General features: G+C 46.2%; 1 protein-coding gene and 1 pseudogene across 1 annotated transcript in view; one reads left to right on the forward strand and one right to left on the reverse strand.

Annotated features, from left to right (window-relative positions):
* IGFBP7 (insulin like growth factor binding protein 7) overlaps positions 1-15,835 on the forward strand; it is an 85,191-nt gene that overhangs the window by 32,427 nt on the left and 36,929 nt on the right. The window lies entirely within an intron of this gene.
* Positions 9,515-10,671, reverse strand: LOC129490989 (ubiquitin-conjugating enzyme E2 C-like; annotated as a pseudogene).

The following is a 15,835-nucleotide window of genomic DNA, read 5'->3' on the forward strand; positions in this document are numbered from 1 at the left end:
ATTAATCATCAGCTCTGAAGAAAACATTCAGGACAAGAAGAAACAAGCCACCACAGCAGGAGGTACTGAACTGAGCCAGAGGACTGGGGACCCTGTGGACGGGAGCCAGCTCAGCCCAGGTAGTAGCTCCCAGATCAGCAGGGGTGGGTGGTGGAGCTGGTCCTCCTGAGCCCTGACAGCTTTGTTGGGAACTTTCCATTGTTCAAGAAATCTCCTAGTTACCACCCAAGCGCATTTCTGAAATGCCTGACTGTGCTCCGGGCTCTGTAGGCTCTGGATTAGCTGGTTCTCCGTGGACCCCATCTGCATTAAAAGCAAAGATCAAAGGAACATGGTAGAGCTCTTTTTTAAAAAAAAATCCTAAACTCACAAGTGAATGGGAAATGCATATTTATATCACTGGCCCATCAAGGGTAAGGGTGTTCTGTGAGAGGGGAGGAAGAGAAATCATTAAGTAGAAGTGAAGCTCTTCAGATTAAGAGCTGGAAGAACTGCATTGAAGACTGAGAAGAGGAGATTGAAGACAAACACTGGATCTTTTACCATTTTTCTTTTTTTTTTTTAGACAAGTTTGAAATCGAGTTTTACCACTTTCCCATCAGCTACACCAAGTAGTTTACTTGTGCAGTGGCTAATTAATTTGTTGAGGCAGAGTTTTAGGTTACCTATGAGGTAATATGGAATAGTGGTTAGGAGGTGTCTAGCTTTTTAATCCCAGCTCTACCATTTATGAGCCTTGTAGCACTGGGCAAGTTACTCAACCTTTCTGTGTCTCAGTTCCCTCCTCTGTAAAATAGGAGACAGTACGAACCTCACAGGGCTGTCGCGAGGGTTAAATTATTTACACTATGAATGCCCACAGTGAATGAAAGAGTAACACTCAGACTTAAGACCACGGCGCACCGGCTCAGCCAAGAGATCTTTATTGGAGGCAGCAGGCTGGGCTGGGCAGGAGACAGAGAGAGAGAGAGCGCGGTGGGGGGTTTGCTTCTTTTATGCCCAGGAGGGCTGCGTGGGTTGGGGTGGGGCTTAGAGCGAGGTGGGAAAACACCTCTCTCTGATTGGTTTTTCCTTTGGCGGGCTTGCATTGAGGAAGAAGAACCAGGAACCAGCGCCATTAAGGTGCTCTAGTTACCTGACATTCCTCCCTTTTTTGTTTTTTAAGAAGTGGGGAGGTGGGCGTCGCTGTTCGTCTGGCTACTTCCTGCTGAACAGGGGCGTCGTGGGAAGGGATATTGGAGGACTGTAGGGGCAGAGCAATAGCAGGAGGCCAAGGAAGACGGCGCTGAAGGTGAACACTTCCCGGGGTGTGAAGTCCAAAGATGTCCCTTGTAAGGAGAGGTCATCTAGGGACACGAGCCATCCATATGGCAGGGAGGGATCTGCTATGAGCCACGTATCTTCTTGGAGGGCCTGGAGGAAATCTAAGAAATTACAGGTCCTGGAGGCGGAGGCCATGGGTAGGTGAGTCCTGGTCATCTTCTTCAGTTGCTAGGAGTTGGTAGTGCCTGATGAGAAGCTGGTTAAAAGTCTGGTTAGATAAGGAGGAGATTCGTTGTTGCATGAACTTTATTAGGTAGGGGAGGAGGGTACAAAAGGCCGCTATTCCTAGGAGGGGTCCGAGAAATGGTAGGACCCAAGCTAAAAGAGGCATTTTTAGAGTGTCCCAAAGTGAGAAGCCTGTATTCGTTTCGAGGAGTTTTTGTCTTATGTCATTAAGATTTTTTATGTTAGTCTCGACAACCTGGGACTCATTAATAAAGTAACAACAGCTTTCTTGGAGGAAAATGCATGTGCCTCCTTTTTCAGCTGTCAGGAGGTCTAGGGCTCTGCGGTTTTGGAGGACCACTCCGGCTAAAGAGGTGATTTGTCGTTGCAGGGCGGCTAGTGACTGCGCAGTTTGTTCAATAGTGGATTCTAGGTGTACCTTTAATTCATTAACCTGCGAGACTCCGTATCCGAGGGAGGTGGCCCCTAGAGCGGAGCCTAGAAGGGAGGTTGAAGGGAGAGGCCAAGGATGGCAGGTATAAAGACAGCCCGTCTTTTTCTTGGGGCCTGATTTATGGGAGGGTGGTTAAGGTTGAAGGCGGTGGTCCCTTCGGAAAGGGAGAGGGGGGTAAGTTGTGGCAGGAGTGTGACAGGGAAGCAGGTGGTATTGATGGAGGAGTTGATCGTTTTGTAAAGAGTGTGGTTACACCAGAAGAAGTATCCATCGGGGGTGGAAGAGTTAGGTTATGAGGTGGTGGTATTACAGAAGGAAGGGGATTCTGGTATGTTTGTGTAGCAGGTAACGGCCTGGGACATGTTGAAGAGAGGAACACCGAATATTAAGGGGGTGTTGGGGAGTGATGAATGACTGGTAGTGTTAGTAGTGTTTGGGAGGGCGACAGGAACAGCAATAAGTGGCAGTTTATTGAGGCTGGCACATAGGAAGCAGTTGGAGGGAGAGATGTTAGAGGTGTTTAAGAGTTGGATTCCTTCCTGTAGAAGTAAGAGCCAAGACTGCTGTACTGAGACAGAAACAGAGGGGGAGTCTAGCTGCTGAAGGAGGTCTTCGGTGGCTTGAGAGATGTCGCTGGAGATGCCGGGAAGTGTGAGGAAAGGAAGGGGGGCACTGGGGCATGATCAGGAACTTATGAGAGCATGTTAGGGGTGGGGTGGTCTTTGGCTGCATGGGGTGGCCCCCCCTACTTTGACTATAGGAGGGCCAGAGGTGGAGACAGCGCCTTAATACTCCTGCAGAACCAAGGAAGTAGGAGGGAAATGACGAGACGCCTACTCACCGCAAGAGGCACCCTGGGCTCCTGCGTGGTGATGGTGTGTGTCGGGAAGAGGTCCTAGGGCCCCGTCAGTCGTAGGCTGCCAACTTAATGAGATCGGCTTTAGGACGGGGTCTGGCCCAGCTCCCCCGAGGGAGCTGGGGCAGTCGGTTGCCCAGTGGCCGGATTGTTGGCACTTGGGGCACGGTCTTTTGGGTAGCCTGGGATTAGGACACTCACGAGCCCAATGACCTTTGTTCCCACACTTAAAGCAGGGTCCAGGGGGTTGGCGGTGAGTGGACATAGAGGCAGGGCGTCTGACAGGTTGGGTTGGGGCCTTGAAGGCCTGAGCCAACATTTGGCACTTTTGCCTCCTTGCCTGCTTGTCACGGTTGTGGTAGACCTTGAACGCGGTAGCGAGGATCTCGGTCTGCGGGGTAAAGGGACCTCTGTCTAGCCTTTTTAGTTTGGCCCGAATGTCTGGGAAGCTTTGTGCGAAGAAATGGAACATGAGAAGTTGTCTGCTGTCGGGGGCTTCAGGGTCCATGTTGGTGTATTGTTGGAGTGCCTGTGTAAGGCGGGCGAGGAAGGCGGACGGGTTTTCATGTTTTTCTTGGATGATTTTGTGGAGTTTATCAAAATTGACTGCCTTTTGAGCTGCCTTCTGGAGACCTGTTATTAAACAGGTGGCAAAGTGGTCTCGGGCTGTGACACCGTCTTGGGAGTTATAATTGCAGCCAGGATTGTGATCGGGGACTGCCTGCGCTCCGATGGGTAGGGCTGGGGTTGTTGGCGGTTGCGCGGTGGTGGACGGGCGAGGTTGGGGATGGTGATATGGCAGCGGTTCGTCAGCAGGGTTAAAATCGGAAGTAGGAAGGGGAGAGGGTTGGGAAAGCCTTTTGGAGTGGAGGCCAGCCATGACACTTGTTGTGGTTAGGGTTAACAGGGACAGAAAGAGGTGAGGCTTATCGTCTAATAGGAGAAGTTAGGAACGTGGGGGATCTCTGCCCAATCTCCCGTGCGCACAATCATTGTAAGGGCCCTGGGGAATTTCAGGGTCTAGGGTCCCATAAGGGGCCATTCATTTTGGTTGTCTAAGGGGTAGGTCGGCCAATCTCGTGTGCAGAATTTGATTAAGCATTTAGGTTTGAGGTCAGCGGCAAGGCCTAGGGTAGCCAGATTGTCTAGAAGGCATTTTAGGGGGGAGTCGGCCGGCAGGGATGCGGAGCCTCCCATGGACGGAGAGGCAGTGAGGGCTAAGAGGGCGTCCCCTAGTTAGCCGAACACTGTAATCAGGTTCAGGGCCTTCAGTTGGTCGTCACCAAGGCGAAGGGACTGAAGGGCCAACAGCATGGCCGAGGGACCATGAGCCACTTGGTACCAAGATTTTTGTATGTAGCCAACAGTATGGCATGGGGCGGAGGCTCGGGGCAGAGGCTCAGGCCAGAGGGGCGAGGAGGAGAGGGAGAAAACTCCGTTCCCTGCGGGTTGAGGAGGGGAAGCAGGAATCTGTCGCCACAGTATAGGACTAGGCGGCAGACTACGGAAGGGGACTTACCAAACAGGAGCCGGTGGTGGATGCGCTGTTCGGCGGACGGGAAATTGGGCGAAGGCCGGCCGGGGCCTGGTCTGAGTCTGAGGGGGACTGGGGTCCCGCCGGAGGCGGGGAGTCCCAATCCGAGTCACGGCACCAATGAAAGAGTGACACTCAGACTTAAGACCACGGCACACCGGCTCAGCCAAGAGATCTTTATTGGAGGCAGCAGGCTGGGCTGGGCAGGAGACAGAGAGAGAGCGCGGTGAGGGGTTTGCTTCTTTTATGCCCAGGAGGGCTGTATGGGTTGGGGTGGGGCTTAGAGCGAGGCAGGAAAACACCTCTCTCTGATTGGTTTTTCCTTTGGCGGGCTTGCATTGAGGAAGAAGAACCCGGAACCAGCGCCATTAGGGTGCTCTAGTTACCTAACAGTGAGCAGTCAGTGAACAGGTATTGCTGTTGATTTTGTTACCGTGGCCACAGTTGGGTGGGGTGGGTGGTGGGTGGCAGGAATGAGTTGAGGGGGGAAAAGAGTAACATGAAACAGGATAATAGAATTTGTGGTTGTTGACAGGAACTATGAAAGTCATCTGGTCCAGCTCCCCCTTAACCAGGGAAACAAATCCTATGGCATTTTAAAATAATTGTTTTGAAATTGTAAGTTAACAGGGACGATTTATTGATTGAGTGCTCTGTGTGCCAGACAGCATGGGAAGCCCTGCACCTGCATCACAACACTCCACAAGGCCTGAATGCTGTTATTACCCCATTCTGTAGATGAGAAAACTGAGGCTCAAACCATTAAGTCATTTAGCCAACATCACCTGGATCTGAATGCAGACCTGTGTGAATGCAGAGATTCTGTGAGTGACGCAGAAGTTCTGTTCCCTTTGCATTTCATTTCCTGTTACATTCCTGAAGGCTGATGATGCTTCAGTACAAGATTCAATTGAAGGCTGCATTCCAGCATTTGCATTGGCCTTGGAGTGCCAGAGTAAATTGTTCTGTCAATTATTTGACCTTTTAAAATACGCCTTCTTTTGGTCAGCCATGGTGGCTCACGACTGTAACCCTAGCACTTAGGGATGGTGAGGTGGGCAGATCACTTGAAGTCAGGAGTTTGAGACCAGCCTGGCCAACATGGTCAAACCCCATTTCTACTAAAAATACAAAAATTAGCCAGGTGTGGTGGCATGTGCTTGTAATCTCAGCTACTCAGGAGGCTGAGGCAGGAGAATCGCTTGAACCCGGGAGGTGGAGGTTGCAGTGAGCCGAGATCACATCACTATACCTCAGCCTGGGCAACAGACAGAGCAAGACTCTGTCTCAATAAATAAATAAATATGCCTTTCTTGAAGAACTGCTATAAAAGGAGGACTGTTTGGATGTGTTCTGTGGTCTCATAGAAGTGAATATATAACATCCATGAATGCATGCCTTTTTCTGCTTTGTCTCTTTCATATAAACCCAGAGCAGCATATTTTGTTTTTTGTTTTTCTATTTCCACACTATACTGACATACAGAGTACAAACTTTGAAAAATACTTTAATACTATTAATTTTGAATAAATCATTTTTCAGTACTAGTGAGGTTAGCTGTTTAAAATAAATAATATTTATTCATAAAAAGTTTCCCTTTGGAATCAAGCTATCATTTGATTGGATATGATTGAAATTATGAGTAAGATGAAGGATACATCCCTGACAACTTTCAACTATTGCTCAGATACACATGACTGCATTTTCAGGAAGTCTGTTTATTGTTGGATATCCTTTACTGCTGACAGACCTTTGTTACCTTGACCTTAAATAGGTAATGATTCTTTGATCTTAGTGCTTCCCTCTGAAGTAACTAAAATCAAGACTGCTCATTCTCTGACATGGCTTCCCTTCAAATGTAGAGGATATTTCACAGGTGTGTCCCCACCCTAGGCTTCTTTTCCTTAAGCTAAACACCCACATCACCTTCTAAGCTGGTTTTCAGACCCCATAAGATCCTTTAATCTGTCAGTTCTACTCTTCACCTCTTGGAAGGAAGCCAGTGCTGCAAGACTGTCAGATCTGTACAGAACAGACTGGAGCCATACGCTTACACGAAGGTGACCAAAATGGCTGGCTTCTTAGCTTTCTGGCTTCATTGATGTCAGGGAGGTTGCATGGTTAAATAATGAAGGAGGAGTGACAAGCAAGAGCCAAGGGAGGGACGTCCAAGGACTTGTTTCCAAGTAATCCATGGTAGAGGCTTCATGGCATTCCTTTTGTTTGTGTTTTGAGCAAGAATTCCTCGGTACTTTGGTTCTAGTAAAGAGATCAGCTATGGTCTGAATATTGGTGTCCCCCCGAAAATTTCTCTGTGGAAACTTTAACCCCCAGTGAGATGGTATTCACAAGTGGGGCCTTTGAGAGGTGAATGGGATTAGTGCACTATAAGAAGAGACAAAGAAAGATGATCGCTCTTTCCACTATGTGAGGCTACAGCAAGAAGGCAGCCGTCTACAAGCCAAGAAGTGGGCCTCCCCAGAACCCTACCATGCTCGCACCCTGATCTTGGACTTCCCATTCAATACACTTCAGATGCTTAAGCCACCAAGTCCATGGTATTTGTTATAGCAGCCCAGGCTGACTGAGACGAGAGCCTTGGTATTCAAGATTTTTATGTCGTATTCCTGAATTCTCGAAAGTTCTGAAAATAAAGAGATGTTCATAGGGCCCATATGTAGTTATGTAGAACAGATCCACGTTCCAAGTGGACGAGGATGAGTGGAAAGGCAGGCGCTTCAGTCATACACAGATACTCAGGTAGTTCCTTGATGCCCTGTCTACCCACCACATTCCTCTGCTTTGTGTCTACCCTTTATTTCAAATGCAAAAATTATCTGGACTTTATTTTTCTACTTGTCAAATTCTCTTTAGCTTTTTTTAGCTGTTGTGTTGACTTCTTCTATCTCTAAAAGGCATTTGGTTATTTTTTTTTAATGTTTTTGCTTCACTGAAGCTTAGTGTGCTTTTTATGGTTTTGTGGTTACCTTGCAGAAATCTCATTAGAAAAGCACTTTAATATATTACTTGGCAATGAGACATCTGACAATGTTCTAGTTCATTAGTTAGGAAACCTCCCCAAGCTTGGAGGAATAGACATTCCTCTGTGAATGGTAGAGCTTTGATCACTCCTGCAGTGGCCAAGATTAATTTTAATGCATGTTAGGGGAGGAGGAGAAGATATCCTAAGCCTGGCAAAATAAAAATAACACAGATTAAGGAAACAATGAAATGTTATTTAAAAAGAAATGCACTTCAGTTAATATTATTCTATGGGTTCTCCTGAGTCCTTTGAAGGCAGAGCTTATCTTAGAAAATATGTCTCCTTTAGTGGGCAGGAGGTTAGTTAAGCAACCTCATACCAGATCACAGATTATACTGAAATGATCCTAATAAGGATAGACTTTCCAAAGCTACATTCATTTTAGCATGAATAAATGGATTCAAGTCTTATTTGTGGGATTTTAATTTCCAACTTTGAATTTGCAAACGATCAAATTCCTTCAAAGACATGGTGTGCAGAGAAGGCTCTGAGTAATAGGATTGCTTATTTTTAAAGGACGATGCCCTTTAGCAAAGCACCAGGCTTTGAAATGTGATCAGTCAAGGGTCCAGTCGGCACGGATTTCCCCACATGGCACTGTTTCTTGTGAGTTCCAACCAGATTTAATAACTCATACAAAATGCAACTCCACCCTGAGGGTGCCTGGCGCATTCAAAGCAGATAATGCTATATTGTTTTAACACAGATTATGCCCAAATGAAGTACAATTTAAATTCCTGAAGCATGACAGTCTTTGGGTGCTGGTGGCTGTGTTTTAGTTGGGAGCTATATATTTTCTTTCTTTCTTTTAATTGAAAGACTTAAAAGAAGCAAGCTGTCTGAAAAAGTGTTTAAAAGAGCTTGGTTTTCAAATGGTATAAATAGGACAGAGGCAAAGGATGCTATGGAAAAAGGGCCTTCCTCCAACTTTAAGAGGTAGAGGAAAGAAATGGGAGAGTCTGGGCCAAAGTGACGTAAGCCCCTAAAGTCAGGCTGGAGACTCTTTTGTGTCTCATGTGAGGAGAGAAATGGGTGAAGCCTATAGTACTTTCACAATCCCCTGAATGGGAAGTAGAGGCCAGATGCCAGTTGCAGCTTCTTTTTAACTTTTTAATGCCTTCAGAGGCAGGAGACAATGGTGGGTGGGGGGAATGTTTTTATCTGGGATTAGAGGTAAATTTTCCAGGCTAGACAAGGTGACTCACGCCTGTAATCCCAGCACTTTGGGAGGCCGAGGCAGGCAGATGACTTGAGGCCAGGAGTTCAAGACAAGCCTGACCAACATGGCAAGACCCTGTCTCCACTAAAAATACTAAAATTAGCCAGGCGTGGTGGCGCACACCTGTAATCCCAGCTACTCAGGAGGCTGAGACAGGAGAATTGCTTGAACCCAGGAGGCAGAGGTTGTAGTGAGCTGGGATTGCTCCACTGCACTCCAGCCCGGGTGACACAGTGAGACTGACTCAAAAGAAAAAAAAGAGAGAGAGAGAGAGAGAGAGAGAGATGCATTTTCCAAAGAGGAAAGTACGATGGGCAGAGTTTGGAAGCTCGCTTGCTGGTGCCAGGACAGCGGCCGGGTGAGCTGCTGACCTTGGGAAAGTCACTAGGTCCTCCCATCTTCCCTCTTCCCTTTTTCCTCACCTTTATGCGACAGAAATCATGATCACTCCCGATCAACTCCACAGGACTGTGCTGCGGATCAGATAAAGAGAACACGCTTTAGAAGGCTCACCACAAATGGGCTGTGGCCGTGGAGGTGGTGGTGGTGACAGTGGTATTGGCATCTGGGCTGGCTTGTGGCCTGAACTGTAACTGTAGTTGTGGAAGCTTAGCGGGCTGTTTGGAGAGGCCCATCCTAGTCTGACCTCATGAGCCAGAGACACTAGTAATCTTGGGCAGTTCTGGGGCATTTTGTTGTTATTTATTTATTTAATTATTTTTTTTGTTTGTTTTAGTCAGGGTCACTCTGTCACCCATGCTGGAGTGCAGTGGCAGGAATCTCAGCTTATTGCTCAACTTCTCTGGCTTGAGCAATCCTCCCACCTCAGTTCCCCGAGTAGCTGGAACTACAGGCACACACCACCATGCCCAGCTAATTTTTGCATTTTTTATGGAGACAGGGTTTTGCTATGTTGTCCAGGCTGGTCTTAAACTCCTGGTTTAAACTCCCCTCTCAGCCTCCCAAAGTGCTAGGATTACAGACCTGCACCACCATGCCCAACCCAAAATGCATTTATTTAATATACATCACAAGCACTCAACTGGAGGCTTAAAAGACAAATAATAATAATAATACCACAGCTCAAGATACAGAGTGCTATACAAAAATCACAGACAGGACAGACCATCTAAGGAAAACTTAAAAAGACGACACAAGGACAGGCTGGGCAGCCTGGGTGAGGGCTCCTGGCTGCTGACCTGCTTTAAGTAGGTTTCTTGCAGGTGCTTCTTAAAAGCTGTGGGGGTTTTCCAGAGCTTGGCAGCATGCCTGTTCAAAGGGCTATCAATGTTGGGTTCTCCTCGAAGGCTGTGGATGGAAAGCGGGATGGTCCTGACATCATACAGGGCAGACAACTTGTCCTTCAGGATGTCCAGGCAGATGTTACCCTGGGTGTCCACGTTGGGGTGGTAGCAGGGCGTGAGGAACTTCACCATGGGTACATTGTAAGGGTAGCCCCTGGGAGCTCTAGGAGAGCTTAGACCTCAGGTCTTCATATGCTGTGCCAGCTGCTCCATGGATGGTCCCTACCCATTTGAAAAGGTTGCCTGATTCAGGGAAGACAGAAATCCCTGTGTCACCAGGCATTGTGAAGGTCATCAACTCCTGCTGTAGCCTTTTGCCCACAGGGTCCCGGGTGGCACCTCTGCTGGGGGTGGCACCTTTATAGGCAGCAGCAACGCTGGTGGTGGCTGGGTCAAGGTTTTGAGAGGCCATCTAGGTGGCACCGACAGAAAGATAGGAACTTAGAGAACACAACTGCAACTGCCTATTTAATTTTTTTGAGACAGGGTCTGCCTCTGTCACCCAGGCTGGAGTGCAGTGGCATGAGCACAGCTCGTTGTATCATCAACCTCCTGGGCCCAAGCAATCCTTCTGCCACAGCCTCCCAAGTAGCTGGGACCACAGGGGCACGCCCACACACACACACACACACACTCAGCTAATTTTTTATTTTTTTGTAGAGATAGGGTATCTGCAGCCATAAAAAAGAATGAGATCATGTCTTTTGCGGGAACATGGATGGAGCTGGAGGCCATTATCCTTAGCAAACTAACGCAGAAACAGAAAACCAAATACCATGTGTTCTCACTTATAAGTGGGAGCTAAATGATGAGAACTCATGAACCCAAAAAAGGAAACGACAGACACTGGGTTCTACCTGACAGTGGAGGGTGGGAGGAGGGAGAGGAGCAGGAAAGATAACTATTGAGTACTGAGCTTAATACCTGGGTGATGAAATAATCTGTACAACAGACCCCGTGACATGAATTTACCTATGTAACAAACCTTCACATGTACCCCCAAACCTAAAATAAGGTTTTTTTTTAATTGTAAGTTTAATTTAAAAAAAGTTAGGGGTCTCACCATGTTGCCCAGACTGGTCTCGAACTTCTGGCCTCAAGCAATCTTTCCATCTCAGCCTCCCAAAGTGCTGGGATTATAGGCATGAGCCACTGCACCAAGCCTAGGACATTTTCAATAATCACCTCCCTTACCCCAGCCAAGGTTCCCAATCCTCAGGAAAAAAGCTGTTCAAGACAAACCTTCCTAAGCAGACCCGAAGTTTTGAAAGCCCGTATGAAACCTGCCTTCCTGAGTACCCTGCTAGCCTCCATGACCAAATATGCCACAGCAAGGCTGATGTGGCTCCCTTAGACCTATTCTGATATCGACTGAGATCAGTCCCTTATTCTGGGCGGAGAGCCTGATGGCCACGTGTGTGCTGTTAGAGGACACTGCCCACACAGTGACCACCCAGGGAAAAAGAAAGACCCAATTTCCTTGTGTGTGTTGCAACACAGCCATTGTTAGAGATCCAGGGTTGCTTAATCTAACCCCAAGTGATTAAGAACCAGCTATGATACCAGACTGAGTGCAAACTTAGTTGTCAGCACAGATGAAGAAAGGAAATAGACACACCAGATGTAAAAGCCCCAAATAGGCCTCCTACTGACAGATCCTGCTCTCCTAACGCATGCAGACCTCTCCTGACTTACTGAGATGTATGTATACTCAATGACAGCATGGAATTGAATGGTTGACTAGAAGTGGCTTTCCAGGGGCTGCAGCAGGAAGAACATTCTCTGTAAACACCAAGTATTTCATTCCCCCCAATATATCAAAAACAGTGTCTTCAGTAGGACCTGGAGTACTGCATTGATGGGCATCACTTTTGACCAACATATGCTCATGCAGTACCTTATATAGATTCACACACTTCTTCCAGACAGGCTTTGCCAGCACCTTATACACATGGACCCTCGGGACTTCAGTAACTTTCAGGGCCAGGTGTGTTCAGAGCAGAAGAAGTAGGAAGTAGTGTACAATGAATAGGTGCAGGGGGAACCCATCTTCAAATGAATTGGCCCTTTTAATTAGCAATTTTATGTCAATAAACTATTTAATACATTGAGATGTGTGTGTTACAGCATTCAACACTGATCCACAAGCTTGAACACATTTGTGTTTTAGAATTAATCGATCTTAATCAAGTAGAAAAATACACTGAACATCCCTTGTATCCAGTGCTCATTACCCCTGCGGCCAGTTTGTGAGCTGGCTTGTGTTGTCTTAGACTTTCAGAAGAGAAAACAAAGGTCTTCTTATTGAACCTTTTGGTTGCACATTGCATGTTTGATTTGAGAACAGTTATGGTTCAGGCCTGCAGTAAGAGACTGAGAGCCTTACCTCATTATAAATGTGGCCTGGGGCATCCACCTCATTTAACTAGAGGATAATGCAGAGGAGTGATTTGCAACTGACTTCTTCCTCCCACAAACTAATATTTTTAAATGGTTTGCACTTTTTTCTGTCCCCAAAGGGATTTGTTAAATGTGATTTTCAGCAGGACATGTGCTTTTTTTATTTGTTAGCCATAATGGAAATGCGTAGATAAACTGAATCCGTGTTAACATAATAAGACAATCAAATTTTTTGTTTAGTTGTGGGGAAGGGACGGGATAGAGGAAGTAGAAAAAGCTCCCCCAAACATAAGCTGAATATTTATGTGGTTTTTGTTTTTATTTAAACCAACCTCTTTAGAAAATTACTTTCTTAATAAGACATTATACAATGAATTTTTCCAGTCATTTTGAGGGAAAAATAGGGTACTCTGGGAGAACTTCTAGAAGAAAGAGGAAAGACTCACTTAAGATTCCCAGGACCCACAGAGGGCTGGTGCTGAATAGTTCCCACTGAGGATCTTCCATTTTGGTGTTTTTTGTCTCTTGTTTTTTTGAGACAGGATCTCACTTTGTCACCCAGGCTGGAGTGCAATGGCACAATTCCGGCTCACTGCAACCTCTGCCTCCGGGGTTCAAGCAATTCTCCTGCCTCAGCCTCCCGAGTAGCTGGGATTACCAGCGTACACCATCATGCCCAGCTGTTTTACATTTTTAGTAGAGACAGGGTTTTGTCATGTTGGCCAGTCTGGTCTGAAACTGCTGACCTCAAGTGATTCACCTGCCTCGGCCTCCCAAAGTGCTGGGATTGCAGGAGCGAGCCACCGCACCTGACCTCATTTTGTTTTGTTGTGAGAGACCACAAACAGCCTAGAAAGATAGAAATCTCAATAATGAGAAGTTTCTGTAATGTGTGGCTCCTGCCCACCTTCTCTCTGCTTATTTGCTGTCTTTTTTTTTTTTTTTTTTTTTTTGTAGAGACAGGGCCTTCTCTGTCACCCAGGCTGGAGTGCAGTGGTGACATCATGGCTCACTGCAGCCTCAAACTCCTGGAGTCAAGCAATGCTTCTACCTCCACCTCCCGAGTAGCTGTGACTACAGGCAGGTGCCACCACAGAAGGACAGACCATCTAAGGAAAACTGAAAAAGATGGCACAAGGACAGGCTGGACAGCCACCACACCTGGCTAATTTTTTATTTTTTATTTTATTTTTTGTAGAGACCAGACCTCACTATGTTGCCCAGGCTGGTCTCGAACATCTGGCCTCAACAGTCCTCTCACCTTGGCCTCCCAAAGCACTGGGATTATAGGCATGAGCCATCACCCCAGGCCTATTTGCTGTCTTAATTCTCTTTTCTGCTCCCTCCAGCCCCACAGATGGCCCAAGACCCCAAATGGGCACTCAAGCTTCCCCACTAAGTTGAGTTTCTTTACTGAGCAAGTCAAGATGTCTTGGTGAGATCCTGTCTTGAAACAATGCCACGAAAGGACATGAGGTCTCCTTCCTCCTAAAAACACCCCTAGAAGGAGGTCTGGGAGGGGCAAGCCTGGCGGTTCAACCTGGTGATTCAACCACCCACATAAGACCCTCTAGGCCTAATGGCTGGGTGAGGGGCTCAGAGAATTTCTCCAATCTTGGCCAGAAAGGCTTCCTTACCGCCTTCACATTTCTCTCGTGTCCTTCAGAAAGGGCCTGCATCCAAAAGTGGCCATGGAAAGCTTCACAGAATTAGCTTTTATTGTAAAACAGTAGCAAATGGAGGAATGACTGAAGAGAAAGCATGCTTCAGCTATCAGTCCACTTTGAGGGCATGAGCCCATGTTCTAAATTTAAACACAATCTGTCCCTTTCTCCTTGTATATCCAGTTTCCTTTCACTTCCCTCGGTGCCTTCAACTAATCCCATTCTTGGTTTACTGCTTGGCAGTGATAATTATATACGTGCACTGTGACAGTTCAACCTTTCATGTGCCAGTTCCCATCTTTTGATATTTTCTTTTATTTTTTCTGTGGAAAATGATATGACAAAATCCTGCCATTTGTATGTTCTTCATTTTTGACTCCAACCATGCACTACTGAATAGAAAGTATCTCAGCCTCCTTTATTTTTCTCTGCCATTACTGATGTGTTGCTAGGCCCATCTTATCTGTGCATTAGCTCATTACTTATCATCATTGCTTGGCACTGGCTGCCGTTTCCCCCGCCTCCCTTGGGTGTTGTGTCTGCACGACTTTGCTATAGGGGAAATTAGATAGTAAACTGGTGATGTCAGTCCTTTGACTGGAGGTTAGCATTTCAAATGCTCATATATTTTTTGTTAAACTCACTTTTTTTTTTTTTGAGACAGGATCTCTGTCACCCAGGCTAGAGTACAGTGGCACGATCTTGGCTCACTGCAACCTCCACCTCCCAGGCTCAAGCGATTCTCCCACCTCGGCCTCCCACGTATCTAGGACTATAGGAATGCACCTCCACACAGGGCTGCTGCCCAGGCTGGTCTTGAACTCCTGTGCTCAAGAGATCTGCCCACCTCAGCCTCCCAACGTGCTGTGACTATGGCATGAGCTGTCACTCCCAGCCTAAAGCCCACTTCTTTTGAAACCTCAACCTATTTCCAGATCAGTGATTCCCAAATTTCCTGTAACCACAACCTCTTCTCTTTATGTTTGGTTTAGATATTTTATGATATCCACTTTTTCCCTACCCTATCAATTATTCTCCAGGAAGAAGAGAGCAACATTTTTTGTTTTTTATGAAAAACAAAACTTTTTTTTTTTTTTTTTTTAGTTTTGAGGAATTTTTGAGACCATACAATACTCGGTGGTCTGTTGGAGAAGTCCTGAAGTGTTGCAAAAAAGTAATCACTGCTTTGAATCTTGGAATAAGGTCATTTTAATCTCACTTACTATGTTTTTCCTTTAGTTTATGTGTTTTCTTTACTTTATGTGTTTTGTGATAGAAAACACATCTGCCCTCTTCACAAAGTTTTAAGTGTGCAGTACAGTGCTGTTAACTATAAGCCCAGGCCTCTAGAATTTTATACCCATTGAACAGCAACTCTTCATTTCTCCCTTACCCTAGCCCCTGGCAACCACCATTCCGTGTCTGCTTCTATAAGTTTAAGTACTTTAGATACCTCATACAAATGGAATCATGTCATATTTGCCCTCCTGGGACTGGCTTATTTCTTTTAGCATAATGTCCTACAGGTACATCTGTGTTATGGCATATGACAAGTTAATCTCACTTATTATTTCTTAAAGTGTAAATACAAGACTAACAAAAAAAATCCCTTGTGTCTTCCATGGACTGTTTAAGGTTACAGAGGCTCACAGTTAAGGCTTATGTTTTGGGATCCCTGGGAGGATATAAGTTCCAGTTCTTTTTTGTATAATGATGAAAGTAACGTAAAAGATTCTAGGATGGCAGGTACAAAGAACATGTTAAGAACAGCCCTTGAAAATATATATCATCATCGCAGACATCTTCTTGGGGTCAAGTCATAATGTTCCCAAATAAATAACTGTCCATCGATGAGGACTTTGTTTGAGTATGT

This window comes from Symphalangus syndactylus, chromosome 10, assembly GCF_028878055.3.
Source record: "Symphalangus syndactylus isolate Jambi chromosome 10, NHGRI_mSymSyn1-v2.1_pri, whole genome shotgun sequence".
Taxonomy (NCBI): domain Eukaryota; kingdom Metazoa; phylum Chordata; class Mammalia; order Primates; family Hylobatidae; genus Symphalangus; species Symphalangus syndactylus.